This window comes from Electrona antarctica (genome assembly GCF_951216825.1).
Source record: "Electrona antarctica genome assembly, chromosome: 3".
In the NCBI taxonomy this organism is placed as follows: Eukaryota; Metazoa; Chordata; class Actinopteri; order Myctophiformes; family Myctophidae; genus Electrona; species Electrona antarctica.
Genome location: NC_136808.1, coordinates 50,684,050 through 50,700,886, shown reverse-complemented (window position 1 = coordinate 50,700,886; position 16,837 = coordinate 50,684,050). Strand labels below are relative to the sequence as shown.

Sequence of the window (16,837 nt, the reverse complement as noted above, 5' to 3'; positions counted from 1 at the left end):
ACACTGATCTCTTGACTGGTTGATGATGCCCCCCCCCCATGCAGCTCCCAGCGGTCAGTGATGACGAGAACCAGGTCTCTAACAGAGGACCTAGAGGAGGCCCGCCATTCCTGTAGGGTGGCACAGGATAGGGCTAACCGCACACAGACCAGCTGCACCAAATTGGTACTGCATGCACACACGACTCAAAGTGCAACGTCATACAACAATTGGATGTCTGCCCAATAATTATAATACGTTTTCCTTTTCTTAGAGCAATGAACTCGAAAGCCTGAAAGTTCATGTAAGGATTGTTGAAGACAAGGTAGCTTTTACTTATTTCAAATTTTGCTTGATCAAGTCTTAGAGAGGAAGGTGCTCGTGCTTGATTTTCCATTGTTATTTATGCATGATACAATAATACATGATACAATAATACATGATACAATAATACATGATACATGATATACATGATACAATAGCATTCATCATTTATGTTATTCATGCATGATACAACAATAGCATTCATCATTTCATGATACAATAGCATTCATCATTTATTTATTCATGATACAATAGCTTTCATCATTTATGTTATTTATTCATGATACAATAGCTTTCATCGTTTATGTTATTTATGTATGATACAACAATAGCTTTCATCATTTATGTTATTTATTCATGATACAATAGCTTTCATCGTTTATGTTATTTATGTATGATACAACAATAGCATTCATCATTTCCACAGAATGAAAAGTTGTCCTTTGAAAGAACATGCTCTGACGACAGTGTCAACAAACTCAGGAAGGAAAATGCTGAACTGGGGGTAAGAAGAAATCTTAAAAATGTCTGTCTCTCAGGCCCCTTTTGCACCGGTTGGTTCCCAATGGGAACCGGTTCAGTTCTTTTTGGTTTTTAGTCCATGAGCCAGAGCTCCAAAATTGAAACGCTAATTATGAATTGAGTGGGCAAAACCATACCTATATTAGATTGTTATCACCATGAAACTTCCCCAATTGAGTACTTACACGAAGACAATGATCTATTGTATTACAAATTTTACATTTTTAAATGAGGCATTATGTAGGAAAATATGCAAAATAATCGAAAATATGAAGAAGCTACTATACTGTGTAAGGGTTATCATATATTAATTTACTTGTATTGATCCTATAAACAATTTAATATAGGGTATAGTTTGCCCACCAATGTTGGAGCTCTGGCTCATGGACCAAAAACGAAAAAGAACTGAACCGGTTCCCATTGAGAACCAACCGGTGGAAAAGGGGTCTCTGTCTCACTCTGTCTCTAAGACAAGTCTTTTCTCTTCATGTTCACAGGCAGAACTTGAGGACACTCTTGTTATGCTGACTTTAAAAGAAAGAGAAATCTCAAAGGTCTGTCTTCTAGGGTAGTATGTAAAACCTTCCAATGCACAACAAAATATTTCTGTATTTTTTCAACTTGTTTTACTTATCTCTGATGTTTGTAGAGAGACATTCTTATGGCTAAAATGATGAGCTCTCATGTGGAAAATCACGACATCATAGAGGTATGTTTATCTAAAATAGGTATGAGTGATATGAAAAATAATATTATATAACATTATTATTATTATTATTACATTTAATGCATGTAATATATATTTTTGTCATGATCAAACTTTGCTGACATGTTATAATGATATAAATAACTACACATCTATTTGAAATTACGGTAGTAGCATGTTTGTGTTGTTACCTAAAAATCTATGAATAAATGTTAGTCAGTTGCTGTCTCTTGATAAAAAACATTATGCCATGGTTGTATTTAAACTATTATGTATTATAATTTATTTCTGCCATTGAAGGGGCTGCAATCAGAGCTACAGAGGTTACAAGAACATTCGCAGCAGGTTCTTCTGAGGTACTGATTGATTTAGAAATATAGAAATTAATTTACTATTATTTACCATTTCCTTATTTACATCATTAACTGCTTGGTATATATATGTTCAAAGTAGTTGTATCTAATTTCAAAATGGTTGGTTGCTGTTACTCTTTCTCCACCTAATCATTGTCTATATTCATTCATTGTATTTATCAATACTGTATGTTCTCTCCTGGGATCCTGATCTGTCAGGTTTCACAGACACTCCAGAAGTCCACAGAGTCTCTTTAGAAGGAATGTTGATCCTCCTAATTACCGCTCTCTGCAGACTGAGATTCAGGATATACAAAAGGTACACTAACTTATATAACTTATAGTTATACACAAAAATAGCAAAAATAGCCAATCTATGAGACGAGAGAGTTAAAATGTCCTCAAGTGGACACCAAAGACTAAAAAATGGGACCCAGTGCCTCCCTGCTTGACACTCAGCAGCAAGGGTTGGATTGGGGGTAAGTCCCTGCGACATACTAGCGTCATGTCCAGGGGGTGTACTTGTACATCAAGCTGCCTCACGCTACAGAAACAGGAGATAGGCTCCTGCCCTATGGGCCTCATGGCTCGGCAAGGCTACTTACTTACAAGTGGACCCATCATCTGAGTCTGTTGTTACATTAGTCACTTCAAGAGAAACCCTCCCGCGCACTCAGATCAGCCAACGCAGCTGGAAGTACCTTCACTAAAAACGCCGGGACAACGCTCCACACGTCCCAAACTCTTCTCTCTTCTGGCTCCAAAACTATGGAATGCACTTCCCATTGCAGTCAGAACTGCAGCTTCACTCCCAATCTTCCGCCGTAGTCTGAAAACCCACCTTTTCAGACTCCATCATGGCCGTAGGACTTTCCCTAGCCCCTTAGATAGCACTTTATGTAGACTTAGATAGCATTTTATACAGACTTAGCACGTTACGTAGACAGCACTAGAATTGCATTTTATGTAGCACTTTATAGTACATGTAGTATAATATAGTATAGTATATATAGTTTATATATATAGATATTCCACTGTTGCGTTCTTAGCTTACGCATGTTTCATGATAACTACTTTTTATGTATGTGATGTATGCCATGCGCTTTGTTATTGCTTAATGTAAATCGCTCTGGATTAAGAGCGTCTGCTAAATTTTAAATTGTAAGGCTCACTCACCTCAAGTTGACAGTCTGAGAAGATACAGGCGTATGCTGGGTGCAGATTCAGTGAGGATGCTAATTCATTTTAAGCACATGAAAACATATTAGGTCTCAAACCCTCTTAAAACCTAAACATCAATATGCACACAGACTATAAAGATCATGGAACCGATAAGATGGCTCTGGCATTTTAAGAAAACTCAACCTTTTTACCAAATGTTTTTTTTGTAATATCAAATGATTTCTTAAATGTTGATAGAATCATGTTTCACCAATCACCTCTGTTTTCTGGAGCGGTTGTTAGATGTCAGAGCTCTATTAGAGCAGCAAGCTTCAATAAATGCTGATTGTATTGTTCCCATGTGTAAGAACTCAAGTCTGCCTTCTCAGTGAAGGGGAGAGACTTTGGAAGTGATTGTGATGTCCATGTCAAATAAAATTAACAACATGACTGACTATTATTGTTGTTGTTATTACTACATTTGTATTGCTTTGTTTTTTCAGTCAGATGTCCTCATTATGCCTATATTTTCATCCACAGTATTGTACTGGTTCCGTTGAATCACAGGAGACGCCTTACCCACACAGCCACGAGCAACCAGACAACATAAAACAGCAGCTTGTCAAAGTGTATGTGAGTTTTTACCTCCCTTTCTCCTGTTATGGTAACAGATTGGATGTCACAGTCATTGGCATTATTCACCATGTTCTGAGAAATTACCCCAGCCTAATAAAAAGAGAGACTTGTTTTGCTGTTAGACAGTGTTTATGGAAATCTCTGTTATGCAACCATTAACCATTACTGTCCTTTACTGTCTTCTGAGAAACTATCAAGTATAAGTGCAGTTTTAGGAGCTCTCCGTGACTACAGACATAACAATGTGTAGGGGCAGTTGTTTATGAACTGGGGGTGGTGGTTTCAGGCTGAGAGAGCTGAACCTGCAGAACTCTGTGTGGGAGGAGAGAGGGGAAAAGGTGGAGGAGCAGTGGAGGGTTCGGGAACAGGAGCGAAGGCAGAACCAGACTGAGGAACAGACCCAGACCCCTGAGGCCAAGGCTGTAGAGACCTGGCGGAGAACCCTAAGCCTGGAGGCAGCAAAAGCCAAGCTGAGAACAGAAGACAACCAAACTAACCAGGCCGTGGCTGAGACACAAGCCAAGCTCCAGCAAGCAGAGCGCACTATCAGCGATATGAGGGAGCAACTCTGCCACCTACAGGCTGCTTTGAGGACTGCAGAGCAGGGTGTTTCTGAGCGTGAAGCGTCTCAGGGCAAGATGGGAGTCCTCCACAGTAACAAGGAGACCAACACTGGGAGAGACGGACAAGGCTGGACTGGGGAGAATGTAGCGAAGGAGTACAGGAATGCAGCGGTGTCCACAGAAACGCCTACTGAGAAAGCAGCCCGATCAGCCACAGAGGAGAACCAGACTCCAGTGATGTCAGATGGACTCCTTGTGACCTTAAGGAGGATGGAGGCTATGGTCAGTGGTGCCCTGGAAACGGCTGAGCTGGTGAGGCAGAGTGAGAAGCAGGTCTGTCGGGAGAAGGAGAAGATGGAGACCATGACTCGGACGGTGGCGCAGGCTCTGGGCAAAGCTACGGACACAGAGGAGCAGCTGGCCGCTCAGGAGGCCACGTTGGAAGGACAGCTTCAGGTTTGTGTTGGTTGGAAAATTGCCTTTTTTCCCATTGCTGTAAAATAATGACAAACAATTAGGTGATTGGTGAAAAAGATCATTACCATAACTATATTACAGCTCTGCTGTAAATATACTGCATTGCATCAGTTTGTAGGATTTTAAAATGCATAGACAAAAATCACACCTCTTATCATCGTACATCATCATGACATCAAATAGACACTATGGGCCCTATCATGTGCCACATGATAGGGCCTTACCCCTTATCCCCAAACGTATTTGCCATTTGTTTTCAATTTTGAAAAACATTTTAAAATAGTTCAACTAGCTGATCTACATCAACACGTCGTGAGCTTGTAGATCAGCTATTTGAACTACTTTAAAAGGTTTTTCAAAATAGTACAAAATAATTCAAATACGTTTAGGGATAATGGGTAAGGGGTGACACAAAATATAGCCCTATATGTCAATTTGCTCAGACAGTAAAATTCTCCATTCATTGTCAATGGGAATTTAATGTTTGTGTAGGACAAAGGTTGTGGACAGACATCAAAAGCTGGACATAGGAGGGGATAGCGCCCCTCAATGTGTTAAATAAAACTAGGTAAAATGTGTGTGTGTGTGTGTGTGTGTGTGTGTGTGTGTGTGTGCGTGCGCGCGACTGTGTGTTTGTGCGTGCGAGCGACTGTGTGTTTGTGCGCGACTGTGTGTGTGTGTGTGCGTGAGACTGTGTGTGCGTACGTGTAGAAAACCAATGAGGGAGAAAATAAACAACCTCACAACATGCCATGTGTGTTTTGAGCTTGATTGTTCACTACATTTATTGTTGCTCAATGTTCACCTACTATAGAGGAATACTAGAGTTCATGTGGTTAGTAGTAGTAGTAGTAGTTAGTACACCAATACTAGTACTTGCAGGTAGCAGCATAATATTGTCGTTTTAGTATATTTTCTAAGGGAAGTCTCCAATCTTTCACAGTCTGTCTGTTCTCTATTTTAATTCATATTGAAGACGGTGATCTATAATATATGAATCTCTGTATTTCTCTGAAGCCTCTTTGTCCCAGACAATCAACTGATGTTGGACCAGATGTCAGTGGCTCTGCAGCCGAGTCTGAATTAGACATTAGAGACGGAGACAGGGGTTCCTGCCCGGTGTCTGTGATCACTGATAGCGGTGCTCCTCTACCATCAACCAAAGAACCTTCATCCTCCACCTGTGAGACTCCAGCCTCCACCAATGAGTCTCCACCCTTCATCAGTGAGTCTCCGCCTTTCATTATTGAGTCTCCACCCTTCATCAGTGAGTCTCCGCCCTTCATCAGTGAGTCTCCGCCCTTCATCAGTGAGTCTCCGCCCTTCATCAGTGAGCATCCGCCCTCCACCACTAAGCCTCCACCTTCCACCTGTGGTCCTCCATCGTCCACCAGTGATCCTCCATCGTCCACCAGTGAGCCTCCACTGCCAGAAGGTATGATGTTAGTGTTAAATAAATACTGTTTTCTACTTAAGGCCTATTCATACTCTGCTGTGAGCGGTGAGGTGACCACCGCGGTGTGACGTCATGTTGTAGTTTCCAGTGGTCACCTTATCACCTAAAACTGGAGTATGAATAGGCCATCTATTATTATTATTATATTATATTATATTATATTATACTAGCCCTTACCCGTTTTGAGATATTGCCCCCCCCCCCTTGTGGCCGCTGCGCCCTGGGTGCATTTTCGCATTTTTAATTCACTAATAAATTCATTATTAATTTATAATTTGTTAAATTGGAAAAAGGGCTTTGTTAAGACCTCCATATTATTATGGTCAATGCCTGTGTGAAAAGTGGGAGCGATTGGTGCAGGCGGTGAGGAGATATGGCGGTGTTTCTGACAGACAGACAGACACACATTCAGACATTGACTGAATTATAGTATGATTATAACTACTATCTGAAACAGATATTTACATTAAGGCCTAAAAAACAAAAATAATCACACCCGTGTGAAGTGAGGGGCGCTCTTGTCGTCGTACATCATCCAATAAAAAATGAATATACTTCCTGAATGTACCACAGACGAACTGATACGGAGCAGCCTAGGTGCTCCGTATCAAGTTTATTTCTTGTTCTTCTAAAAGCTTTTCAAAGCCACCATTCTTTAAGTGAGTGGCTTCTTTTAACCTTCCACCAGACTTCAACTCATTCCTTTTATTGTCCCTGGCAGCCATGGTATAAAGCTGATACTGATAGTCTATCAGACCCAGTGTCTCATCTGTCTGTCTCGTCTGCTGTTTTTTATGTTGTCCTAAGCAATCGCACCCCAATTATCTTTGTGGCAAAATGAAGTTTAACGTCGGCATGATACTGTGCCTGGCTGTGTGCCTCCTCAGTTGTTTAATCACTGAAATATGAAGTTTACACGGAAAAGTCGGCGTCCTCGCCTATACTCGCGATCAGCTGTTATCGCTCAGTCACCCAGGCAAACCAGGAGACGACGAGACGCTGTTTTGGATTCACTGGACAAGTATCCACAACTTAAAAATACCGGGACGCGAAAATGGAATAAAGATAAGAAACGAGGATCAAGAGGTGGAGTGAGAGCCAGATTAAGGAGGCGCGGCAGCAGACATCCTTTGCCGGTAATAACTTTTTCTAATGTCCGCTCTTTGAGCAACAAAATGAATGAACTGGTCGCTAAAGTTATATACGACAACGAATTCAGACAGAGCAACCTCATCTGTTTTACAGAGAGTTGGTTGAAGGAGGATATGTCAGACCCAAATCTGCCGGGTTACACAATAATACGGGTTGACAGAGACACTAATACGTCACGGAAATCTATTGGTGGTGGCTTGTACATTACTATGAAATCCTGGTGGTCTCATTTCGTCCATTCTACCTCCCGAGAGAGTTTGGCCAGATTACGATCATACTGGCCTATGTACCTGGGCCGGATTTTGTGGGGGCTGCGGCCAGTATAGCCGAGTGCTACAACAACGCTCTGTCCCGCGCAGTTAACCAACCCGTTCTGCTGCTAGGGGACTTTAACTCTTGTGAACTGTCCGATCACCTGCCCACTCTACACCAGTACGTGGACTGTCCGACCCGCCTGGCACGCACCCTGGACAAGTGTTATGGCAACATACCAGACGCCTACAAATCCACCTGCAGGCCTGCCTTGGGGAAGTCTGACCATAATGTCATACACCTACAGCTACAGGGCTAAACTGAGACGGGAAAAAACAGTGACCAAGGAAATAGTGACCTGGACAGAGGAGAGGACTGTAAGGAAATGAGATGCGAGTTGGAAACAACTGACTGGCTATTTCTTAACTCACTATCTGTTGTTTAATGAAAGTAAAATCATGCGAACTAAATCTGTCAAAATATTTCCTAATAACAATTTATGGATGTCTAGTGATCTGAAGGGTTGCATTCGTGAGAAACGTGCTTTTAAAAATGGTAATGTTGAGTTAGTTAGAGAAAAAAGATGTGAATTAAGATCTAAACTGAAACAAGCAAAAATAGATTACAAAGATAAAGTTGAGTACCAATACTTTGCAGGGAATGCCAAGAAAGCATGGGAAGGTTTAAATGTGATGATGGGCAGGGAAACTAAGCAAAAGCGTACCCCCCCTGTCGCACCCCTCTCCATCTTTTGCTAACGATCTAAATATCTTTTTCAGCCGTTTTGATAAGAATGACTTCAGTGCTGAGCGTGATAGTGTGTGTATGTCCATTCCGGAGTATGTCCCTATCACACTCAGTGAAAATTAAATTGTAGCTAGCCTTTCCTGTATTAAGCCCAACTCGGCCCCTGGGCCTGATGGCCTTAGAGGTAGAGTGTTGAAAGAAAATGTTCATGAATTTAAAGGTATTTGAGTTATTCCAGTATTTGCTTGACTCTCTAACAATGCCCAATGTATGGAAAATGTCTTGTATTGTGCCTCTCCCCAAGAAGCCTGGAGCCACTGAACTAAAAGACTTCAGGCCCATTGCTCTTACTTCCATTTTGGGAAAATGTTTTGAAAGAGTTATAAGCAGACAAATCACAGTGATGGTTTCTAACAGCTTAGATCATCTCCAATTTGCTTATACAAGTCAGAGAGGAACTGATGATGCAACTATCAGCCTGTTTAACACCCTGTCAAAGCATCTCCAAGTCCCCTCCCACTTTGCCAGGGTCCTTTTTATTGATTTTACCTCTGCTTTCAACAGCATGCAGATACACACCCTTCTGCAGAGACTCATTGACATAGGGGTAAATGGAGGTATTATCCATCTTGTCAGAGACTTCCTCTCTGACCGCCCTCAACAGGTCCGTGTTAATGATACTCTGTCCGACATCACTGTGCTTAACACCGGTGCTCCACAGGGGACTATCTTATCCCCTTTACTTTTCTCCTTATATACAAATGAATTCCAGTTAGACCAGGATATGTTTCATTTGTTCAAATATGCGGATGATATGGCCCTGTGGGGGAGGAAGCATACAGAGTACATGTGTCATCTCTTCAGAACTGGTGCGAGAAAAGCTCTTTAGGGATCAATGTGACAAAAACAAAAGAACTTGTCATTCATGAAAAGGAACCTGTGCAGTCCATTACAATTGGTGGACAAATAGTGGAGGTAGTAGACACTTTTAAATACTTAGGCACATATATTGACAGCAAACTCAATTTCAGTGAAAATACTGACCAGATCTTTTAAACTTGTAACCAACGCCTCCATCTACTACGCAAGCTCAACTCATTTAGAGTGAGTAAGCATATTATGGAAACGGTCTATAAAAACCTAATAGAGGGAATTTTGACTTTTAACATGGCAATGTGGTATGGAAGTCTAAATGTAAAAGGAAGAAGCAAGCTGCAGCGAATAGTAAACCTAGCATCAAAAATCATCGGGAAGAGACAGCAACAATTAGGCTGTATCTACAAGGAGGTACTCCGTAAAAAAGCTGTCAAGATAGCTAACGACCCCTCTCATCCACTCTGCAGGGAGTTCAAGCTACTTCCCTCTGGTAGACGGTACAAAGTGCCAAGAGCTAACCGTAACATTTTTAAAAATTCCATACCTAATGTCATTAAGGCACTAAATTATAACATGTCTCGCTAGATTTGTTTGTTTTTCCAATGTATCTGCCACTGTTGTCCTGCACTTTTTGTTTTGCCATGAGAAAATAATTGTATTAAGTGTTGTTGCTGTTGTTTTACTGTTGAGACCGAAGACAAATTTCCATACGTGGACAAATAAATGAAACTAACTAAACTAACTAACTTATAACCTGTACTTGTATTAAAAGCTTAAGAAAATACCTCTCTGAAGCCTACTAGAACCTATTGCAAGTATAACCATAGATATACTTAAAAATCACACCAGTGTTGTCGTCGACTCGTCGTACATCATCCAATAAAAAATGAATATACTTCTTCATGAATTAATTTGTCAACTAATATGTTATCTTTTAACCATGATACAATGTTTAAAACAACTCATCTTTTCGCCATGATCATGTAAGATGACAACTGAATGTGAATGGACAAGAGTTCAAAAAAGCTGTATATAGGAACAGCTGGATTACTGAGGAGTCCCTAGGGACTGTAGAGTAGACTACTATTAATAGTCCCTGGTGAATTACAGGAGGGTATGTGAGGTAATGTTAGTTTGTATCAATGACGTTTTATTTACACTCTTAATCATGTTTAAGGTTCAAGGTTGTGAACCTTAAACCTTAAACCTTCAACCATGTTCATATGTTAATATGATGTTCTGATCAGGGACAGGGTTTATTTATTTAAGCTAGGGAGGCTCACAGAAAACATTTGCATTAAAGGAAGAAGGTCCTCCACATTTTTATGAGATATCCAAATGTCTTCCATGTGCTCAAAAACAAATAACAATAATAAAAAAAACTGTACTGTACTGCTATCACAGGGAAGAGTCACATTGTTTATTTCACATGATGGGAACCTCTATAATAAGAGTCCAACTTGGCACTGCTACAGACAGTTGTGCTTGTTTACATGGGGTCTGGGGGCGGGGGGGGGGGGGGGGGGGGGGTCTGGAACCAACGTGTTGTTGATGAAGATGCTGATGATAGTTTATGTGATGAGACTTTCTGTTGAACATTATTATATGATAATCCTCCATGTTTAAGGGAACAAGTAATCCCTATTATCAGCCATATTATAATATATATTTGCTTAACAAATGAAGTGGCAACCGCGTGCTCTATACAGGAAAAGCAGTATCACCACTAAATACAACCTACACTACTAACTTATATTCCTCTTCACCGAAAACTGGACTATGAATGGGCCTTTAGAATCATAGGCCTAAGGCGCAATTCATACTCCTATTTTAGAGCCCAATAAAAGTCGGTTCGGCTCCGTAGAGCCTACAATGTGACCTCAATGATTTCTGACGAGCCGAAATCATTTCGGCACTACAGCGGTAAAATAGGAGTATGAATCGGCCTTAAGAATTGAGGACAATTTGTGGTTGGTTTATGGCGATTAATTCAGCGGCAGTAACATAGTGATTACTGATTTCTCACCGTCAGTTGATGCTTCTTATATGAGTCAAATAATTTGTTTATTTTTGGAACACAGTTCTTATATGACATGATATTAAACACGTCTATGGGAATTTAGAATGGGGGAAAACGTGACCCAGCTGGTAGGACATGCGTAGGTCACTATAGGCCTACATTATGTCAGACTTCAGTGCTCTATACCTGTAGTTGTTGGAATTGCATTCCATAGCCCTAAATTGTCCAAATTCCTCTAATGGCACTGTAGATAATATCTGCAGGTTACTGTCATTATGCAATGTATACTTGCTGAATTACTGTACTTTGCATGAGGAAATGACACAGTCACAATTATGCTTATTAACGGTCATGTACCCTGAAAAGAACAGATCCACACCCTTTTGGTGTTTTAACTAAGCATTATGTTATACTTTAGCTATTTATAGAGAGATGACTTCCGCACACCCGGTAGGTTTGGAGCAGGTGCGATGATGACGAGGCATATACAATGTGGCTTAACCAGGCTTAACCAGGCTTAACTAAGCCTGAGGAAGGTCGCAAGACCGAAACGTTGCTTTAATAAAATGCTCTGAACCCAGCAAGTGGCAGTGTGCGGGTGTCCCTCCTTTCACATACTTTAGCTATTGAAAAATAGCAGATCTACAAGCTCACAAGCTTGTAGGTCTGCTATTTTTTTTAAATCCTGAAAATGCGGCACAAAACTTTGAATATATATTCTTTCAGAGCAAACTTTTTATTTTATTTCGACGTCGGGCCTAAATGGGTTAAGCGTTTTTAGATTTTTGTTGTGAGACATCATTGTGTGACAAAGTATAAATCATGCTTTACTCTGAACAAGAGCTTCCAACCAGTGGACCGACCAAGCACCTGGAATTACAGTCCTGGTTGCCCAGGTTATTGTTGCCATTAGTGGACCAAGCACCTGGAATTACAGTCCTGGTTGCCCAGGTTATTGTTGCCATTAGTGCCAGGGGCGGTTTTAAGGCACTTCCCCAAACGTCGGTCAAACCAACCAATCAGATCTGAAGAGCAGTCGCATCAGCCTTTAATCCTTTATACAGAACAGCAAACCCTTTTAACAGCACGCCTGCATTTGCATTGAACATGCTTTCCTGTTATATATGCAAATCAATTCCATTTCACTGCACAGTATTGTGGTCTGTTTTCAACAGGTGGCACATCGAGATGCAGCAGCAGTGAGGTGAGCATCCTCCCGTTTGGTGAGAAATACCATAGAACTCTTTCTGTAAGTAGAAATATAATTCCAATTACTACATTAATTAATATATATACAGTACAATACAGTAATTCACTATATAGCGTTAACCCATTTTGGGCGGGAACCCTTTTTGGTGTTTTAACTAAGCATTATGTTATACTTTAGCTATTGAAAAATAGCAGATCTACAAGCTCATAGCGCGCCACCGAGTGGCGCGCTATGAGCTTGTAGATCTGCTATTTTCTGCTGTTTTTTTTATTTCGACGTCAGGCCTAAATGGGTTAAACATTTGATAATGTATAAATAATTGTAGGGGTGAATAAATGACAAATTTTGTTCTCTGGGTATTTAACACATTGATTTACAACAAATTCTGAGTAAATGAGAGCAGAAGTTGACAATGTAGTTTCAGTGGTGGACAGTAACTTACGTACCTGTACCTGTACTTGAGTATTTGTACCTTTGGATACAGAATTTCACTAGAACTACATTTCAGGATAGATATTCTGCTTTTGACTCCACTACATTTCTAGGCAGGGAAGAAGTATAGGCTACATTAACCATTTAAACTATTTCAAATGTAGGCGTTGTGAGCTTGTAGATCTGCTACTTTAGGTGTGTGACCGTCTTATGATGGGTTGCATACATTAAGCATTAACTAGAGTAAATGTGGGTTACATGGACACAGTCTTTATCTGTTTCCTCATAATCTGTTTTGTGCACGCGCGCACACACACACACACACACACACACACACACACACACACACACACACCCATTCCACTGTTCAAACCTCTTACTGTGACAGTGATTAACAAGGTAGATAATCTCGGTAGAAAAAACAACATAGCTTTCCCCAGGTTTCAGCTCGGTTTGAAGGATGATCAGTCAAGGCTCAGTGGAGCTGTAGCCTGAGAGAGAACACGAACACACACACACACACACACACACACACACACACACACACACACACACACACACACACACACACACACACACCATAGCAGCCCAAAGAGGCATACAGAGCCTTCTCCTTAAATGGTCAAAGCTCCCAGGAGTGAACTAGAGGCTGGTGCTGAAAAAAAAAGAAATCCAGGGAACGGAGAGGAAGGGAGAGGAAGAGAGAAGCCTGGGGGATCGCAGGGTTTTCTTCGTAAAAGTCTGAGAATGACAGTTTGACGGTGGGAAGCTGGTTTGAGTGAGGAGGTCAACAAGTGGAGTGGGTATTTCTGCAACAGTAGTGAGACGACTCAGGTAAATGGTCTGTGGACAGGGAGATGGGATCTATCTGTGCACAGGGAGATCTGCTCTGCTGTATATCTGTGAACAGGGAGATGGGATCTGCTCTGCTGTATATTATATATATATATATATCTGTGAACAGGGAGATCTGCTCTGCTGTATATCTGTGAACAGGGAGATGGGATCTGCTCTGCTGTATATTATATATATATATATATCTGTGAACAGGGAGATCTGCTCTGCTGTATATCTGTGGACAGGGAGATGGGATCTGCTCTGCTGTATATCTGTGAACAGGGAGATGGGATCTGCTCTGCTGTATATATATATATCTGTGAACAGGGAGATGGGATCTGCTCTGCTGTATATTATATATATATATATATCTGTGAACAGGGAGATGGGATCTATCTGTGAACAGGGAGATGGATCTGCTCTGCTGTATACTTTAACATAGAGATTTAGTGATTATGTTTATGCAGACCTATGCAAACTCATGTGAGCCTGCATCAAACTGGTCAGTTTTCGGTAGATGTGACTGTATATTGTTGAACTGACAGTGCTCCGCATCACGCCTTTATAGTGCTTAAGGATTATGGATTGTTTCTCTGGGGGACATGTTGCCTGTCTTTCTCTGGGGGACATGTTGCCTGTCTTTCTCTGGGGGACATGTTGCCTGTCTTTCTCTGGGGGACATGTTGCCTGTCTTTTAACTGTTTCTCTGGGGGACATGTTGCCTGTTTTAGTTTTAACTGAATATCCACTGTGCTGTTTGCCTTGAACTTGGAAGGAACAGCGTCCTCTGAAATTAAGTTTTTTTTTGGATTACTGTAAAACAGGATGTTGACATTTTGTTCAACTACACCAGTTATTACAGTATGTAGGCTGTGGTTACTGTAGCTGCACAATAACATGTTACTGTAATTTAACTCTGAGAGTGAATACATGTGAAATAGACCCGTATAGGGTTCATTATCATATAAGTTACATTTGTCCACTCTGAGTTGCAAAGTGATCATTAATACTGAGGATGAAACTGATTAATGTATCAACCTGCAGAATGCTTCCATATGCTTATATCGCTATATTTAGCACACTCCTATATCCTGTTGTATCAGTCAGTAGTTCTGTAGCCGACCACTTCCTCGTACTCTCTTTAAACAAATCTGGCATTAGGGAGCAGGCTTATGTAACAGGGCAGACTAAGGGAGGAGGGCTCAGCTCATGTTCTCATGCGCGAGGCCATTGCTGTGGCGGGAGGCTCTGTATATGTTTGAGGGCCCCAGGGGCCTGACCGCTACAAGGGACCCCCGTCTCCTCTTTTAATCTGTTTTCCTCAGAGTTTAACTCCTTCGGAATCAGAATCCTCTTTATTGTCACATCACAGGTTTACATGCAGGTGTAAAACAGTGTGGGTGAAATTGTGTTTTTGTGCTATAGTATAGCTCCATCACTTTTTGGATTGTTTCAACTTTTTGGATAGAAAGAAAAGAAAGAAGGGGAGCAAGGGAAGGAGGAACAAAAGAAGGAATAACAAAAAGAGACACAGTATCTGCATATTTACACATAGCATATCCATGCTAACATGGTTGTGACTAAACATGTACATGAGTGAAAGGCACACTCAAGGACGACAGCTGTGCTTGACAGTGGAGGGGTCGTCCTGTGAGTCAAGCCTTGCAGCCTAGTCTATGTTCTGGAACACACTCCCTGACAGGAAATAATTACAGTGATTCCATTGCACTGCAATATTTATCTCAGGCTCATGATGCATCGGGGAACAGTTTGGTCGCCCAGAGTCCTGCAGCAGACATCATGCATGTTTTAGCATCATTTATGTGACCTTCTCACTTATTGTATTTTCTTTGAAAGCGATCTTAGTGGTCAAATATGTCACGTTGTGCTACATATGTGGATTGCATATTAGGTAGGTTTATTATGCTAGGTTTGTTTGCATATTAGGCTACAGTATGTCAGAGAGCACCTTTATGGAACTACTTACAACAAAATATGGCAATATTCTCCGTAATGTACAAAGGGGGACCTACAGTATAATCAATGATAATAATGAATTGCATTTTTATAGCGCTTTTCCAAGTGCTCAAAGCGTTTTACAATTGTTCATTCATTCACACATTGGGAGGTGAAGCGGCGAACAGTCGACGCCAGCGTCCTCACTTTTCACATTCACACACCAATGGTGGCGAGCTCACACCGACCGACTCATTGGAGGCAATGTAGGGTTTAGTGTCTTGCCCAAGGCCCCTTGACGATAGTTGTGTTTTTCTTTGCCTTTAAACAGTGAGATTTGATAAAAGAAACACTATTGAAACACTACATTTAAAAATATACTACATAAAATATTGAATGGTGAACAAAAAAACCCAAAAAACAACAGAATTTTCTGCAATAAATGTAATCTATTTGGCCACCAGAACGTCAAAGCTGTGGTCTTCTGGGTTGATATAGCACATAAATCATGCAAAGGCCTGTTAGGACAGACTGCAGGTATGAAGCAGTTCATAATTTCATGAGCAATGAGCATTAACTGACTGTAGTGCCATGGCGAGGTCAATAACACCTCAGTAACATAACATGTTACAACATAACATAACATAACATTTCAACAGCGTCGTACACAGACTAAACCAGCATGGATGGATTAGGACAGATCATGATTCAGTTTAGCAGTATAGAGTATTAAAACATTGCTTTTCCCAAAATAGTCAAATTGCAAGATCACATCATATGATTCATGATGTTTGTGCAGTGAGTAGAGAATGTGCCTAAAAGTGTTGGGACAGAAGTACGACCACTTTGAGGCTATTCAGGTCAGGTCATGCATATCTAAATCTCATTGTGAGTCTTATAAGTAGACGTGTAGACAAGGCAAATAAACTGAAAGGAATTGCCCAATTCATTTCCAGCACTTGGGAAGACTCAGAGTGCATGAGTCTTCCCAATTTGCTTGTGTAACATTACAATCCATGTATGTGGATTAAACATCCGTTGGTTTCATTTCTATTATTAGAAAATTACTTAACTAGTGTTTTTTATGCACGCCCACAACCCAGGTCAAATTGGGCTGCCTACACCTCCCTAAAATGCCATGCACGCCTCCCCATAAACGCCATGCCCTGATCTCAGAT

The 16,837-nt window shown here is 40.9% G+C and overlaps 1 protein-coding gene across 2 annotated transcripts in view; it reads left to right on the top strand.

The window, feature by feature from the left end:
• The first annotated feature begins 6,064 nt into the window (after positions 1-6,064).
• mrvi1 (murine retrovirus integration site 1 homolog) overlaps positions 6,065-16,837 on the top strand; it is a 58,682-nt gene continuing 47,909 nt past the window's right edge. Inside the window, exons 1-2 of one of the 2 annotated variants that reach the window (XM_079497079.1) lie at positions 6,065-6,156; positions 12,400-12,473. The gene's annotated coding sequence lies outside the window, so the exon portion shown is untranslated. The remainder of the gene's footprint in view (positions 6,157-12,399; positions 12,474-16,837) is intronic. The other variant, XM_079497080.1, reaches the window with a different exon arrangement.